The 4,321-nt window shown below is 33.6% G+C and overlaps 1 pseudogene; it reads left to right on the top strand.

Annotated features, from left to right (window-relative positions):
• Positions 1-2,615: 2,615 nt before the first annotated feature.
• On the top strand, positions 2,616-3,527 carry LOC146733826 (uncharacterized; annotated as a pseudogene).
• The last annotated feature ends 794 nt before the right edge of the window (positions 3,528-4,321 follow it).

Raw genomic sequence — 4,321 nt, forward strand, 5'->3', positions numbered from 1 at the left:
GTGAGTGCTTCCTGAAGGTTGTACAGAGGTCTTTGAAGTTTGAAGTTTTTGATAGCAGGTTTTTTGTGTTTGTGGATGAAAATTGGGTATGACTTTTTACCATTATTGTTTTTGCACAATACAAAAACATTTTATTCCAAATTCCATATGCTGACCTAGGCCACCTGAAACAGTTATCAACGAACTTGCTTTTTCGAATTCGGCACATTCGATTTCCATAATTTATGAAGTGAAATACGTTTATAACTATTGGTACAAGATTGATCGATAATTAATTGAACAATATATGAACTTGTTCTTTCCTTGTTAATACGGATTTGGCTGATTATCTAATTGAGGACATGTAGAAAATGTAACTGACATTTTTTTTATATTGTACGAGCTTTCAACCATGTACATGAATATGTTTTAGTAATGGCAGTCAAAGATTTTAACCATAGAAACCCTTTTTAATTTATGTAAGTGTATTTAATAACTGATTTTGCACAATGGTATACAAAACTAAAAATTAACAATAAGCTGAACATATGATATGAGTAAAACAGTAAGTGACCATTTCCTCACTAATCACTAGATTAGTTCAGTCAATAGAACTACTTTGTTAATCGAAAAGAAACTTGATTTGATTCCTTGGTATTGCCAGTAAAAAATCTCTTATAAAATTTAGAAGGAATACCTTGAACGAACATCATGTATTTTTGATTTACCTGAATAGTTATTAACCCCAGACAATGACCGCACAATATAATAGTGTGATGTCACAAGTTTAATAAGAATTATATATCCGCAACTTCCGATCGTGCCTCATTTTGTTATCAGTAAAATCAGACATATGGAAAATTTCTTCGTTAAAAAAAGTTTGACAACTTATCTGTATTTCGAAATTTGTATTTTACGCTTATAAACAAAGAGTAAATCTACTTTATTAGTTGTGACCGGTGATTATTTGAAGGACTCCCTCTATTCGTATTTTTTCTCTTCTTGATTATTGTACCATAGGCCTGAGGGCATTGTACTGAATACATTTATCATATCATATATGCACAACATGACGTACATGTAGAACAATGATGATCCTTGTGATGTTTACAAAACCATATCTGTGAGTGATAGTTTACACTAAACGTCACAACTGTGGTTATTATGAAAATTAGTCAAGTGATAAACATTAAGATTTGATTGAGAACAAGAATAAATAATTACAGGCATAAGTGTATCACCAATATCATATATATATATATAGTTTCACCTGGACTGTTGTACAAGGTTTCTGGAATAAAAAACAGGCACCCCCGCCATGTACACGAGATGTCATTCTTCCTCCCAGATAGTAGCAGTCATCTTCCATAACTGTAATGGGTTCACAATCACTCATTGAGATTGTAATGAACAAATTATGTACACATATATAAATAAATAAGTTATTAATATCATTACACATATTCATACTTATTTTTCATCTTTCATTATAGTATTCTACTGACACACAGTTCAATAATTTCCCTACCGTTCTAGCTCACATCTTTCAAACATGTAAAATAAAATACAACGAATAACTGTGATTAAACGTGCCCGCTATGAATGTAAATAATAGTGATTCAACATATAAGACAACGTAGACGAGGAGGAGATTGTTGTGTCGTCTACATTAACAATATGAAAGAGCAATACGGCATGATCCGACGGATATGTAAAAATTGAAAGGTAGCAAACAGTGTCTAGCTGAGGTCTTCCGACTAGGCATTGCAGGTCAGCTTCGAGGCGCTCTATTTAAAAACAAAACAGCCAACATGAACGTTCGCATCGTTTCAAAAAGTATAACGTGTACTTTACATACTGACATATTTCAAATATCCACGGAGAGCGATTATAAAAAAAAAGTTTATATAATGCATATCTTTATTTCATCCTTATAAATAACATTTTATATTGGTTAATATCAATATGTAAATAAAATAAATGAAAAAAAGTATTATCATCTGAAGGTTGTCAAGAGAGCCGGTTAACAGAGTGCGTAATCATATCTACCCCAATGCCAAACTTATCGATTAACGCGATTGCATGCAAAACGTTGTTACTGTTATGATCTCGCGCAAGGAGATCATTTGACACCCTACCGTCGGGCAAAGAATCATCTGCGCTCGGGCACAAACGCCCATATTCGGGCAGTAATATATATAACTGTAGAGGAAGAAAACACAAATGGTTCAATGTCATTGTATATGTTTTACGTGAATGGAGTAACGGTACTTGGTATGTCCCCCCCCCTAAACTTGGATCATGGAACTGCATATATGTTATTTTTGCATATCAATTGTCCTCGATAAGTTCCATTTTAGCAGGGCTAGATGTATGTTATTACCGTAAGGGGCCACGTCACTGAATGTGTCCATGCTACTTGATATGTCCCACCATAACATTGCTCATGTCACTACATGCATTTTAATTTTAAAAGGTCAATGGCAATGAATATTTAGACGTAGGTGGCTAAAGCTTTATTACAATTCATGATTCACCAAAAGGCTACATGATAACATTACATTGCTCACGCCATTACATATATCATTCCTAATTTAACAAGGTCAAAGTACTACATAAGGACATTGATTGTTGCTATGGCTCATCACATATCAACCACAAATGCTTCTTATGGTGCACATCACAACGGTGTCAGAGAGAATTTGATAATATACTACTTTAATGCTTGTTATTCCAACCAAGAAATATTGGCTTCTCTTGCACTTTGTCATGGTATATACAATTCATTAATTCTGTTGCTGTGTAATTTCACCTTAATTACAAGATGATCATATTAAAGTAAGGCTGAAGCTATGAGCATTCAGGTGAAATCTCACATTGTCTCATGTGATATTAATTGTTAATATATGTTCTTCATATTGACCAGTTCATTCTGTGTAGACATGAAACGTTCTAATATCATTTTAAGAAAAAAATACATGTGTAATCATTTTTACATTGGTATTATGATATAAATTCAGTTAATGATTTTTATTTTTCAATATTTTATTTTTTCATAAGGCATTTTTTATCAGCTTGAGACACTTGAAACCTCTTCTGCGAAAGATTTGCTTGAGAAGAAGGCAGACAATTAATTTATTGCATTCAGATAATGTATTAGAAACTATACAACAAGAGCTAAATGGAAGTGGAAAGTGTATTGGCAACAGGTCAATGTGAAAACGGTTGAAGTTGAAATATGGATTAGCTGTTAACAGAGACATTGTACTTGAGTTGTTACGTATTGTTGACCCAGATGTTGTAGAGCGGCGTAAAAAGCGCAGGATGATGAAAAAGAAATTGCACCCCGATCAAATTTTATCTGGAACATATACGGATATGATAAATTAAAACCTTTTGGGTTTGCAGTCCATGGAGCGATTGATGGTTTCAGCAGAAGAATCCTACGGTTGGAAGTATCTCCAAGTAACAACAATCTGGCAATTGTTGCACACTATTATCTTGACTGCGTGAGGCAGACTGGATTTGTACCAAGGGTTATTAGATGAGACCAGAGAATTCTACTGTTGCCTCCTTACAACCACTGTTCAGATGGGATGATTCTAATGATTTGGCTGGAGTGACAAGTATCATGTTTGGTAATACACTTCAAACCAACGAATTGGTGGGGCATGATGGGAAGGAGGGGAGTGGTGGATAAATTATTTTAAAGGCTTGCGAGATAGTGGAATATTTCATGATTACGATAATATACATGTAGAATGCTTGAGATTCTGTTATATGCATGTTCTATAGAAAGAGCTCCATAGCGTCGCTGTTGAATGGAATCTACATCACATTACTTCCAAACGAAATTCAGAATGTGTTAGTGGGAAAACTGATATATTGTACTGTTTACCATATCTTTGTCAGGTTGCAGTAATTATGGCAGTGTAGCTGATGTGGACACTTCCAATGTATGTAGGGAGTTATATGCTTTGCAACTACCACTACATTTTCATAATTGTTAAACGGGGTTAGACCAGACCAGGACCCACCAATAACTGTTACTGTAGCTGAAAAATTGTTTGTTAGTTTGGTGAGTGATATTGAAATGTTTTTGGAGTGAATCAAATATCTTATATTGAACTTTACTTACACATTCATGTAACTTCAACTTACAGTGTAGTTTGAAAAAATAAATTATTATCACGACATTAATATCAGTATTTTATTCTTGTTCTTGTTCTATCACAAAGTACGTTTGTGATAGTATAACTACGAATACTAGTTATATTTTGTTGTTGAATAGTTTGTATAAGTTTACAGATATAAGTAGTAGCTTTGTTTATCTCATTTACCT

The sequence above is a fragment of the Saccoglossus kowalevskii genome, chromosome 16 (assembly GCF_978046115.1).
Source record: "Saccoglossus kowalevskii chromosome 16, keSacKowa6.1, whole genome shotgun sequence".
Classification (NCBI taxonomy): Eukaryota; Metazoa; Hemichordata; class Enteropneusta; family Harrimaniidae; genus Saccoglossus; species Saccoglossus kowalevskii.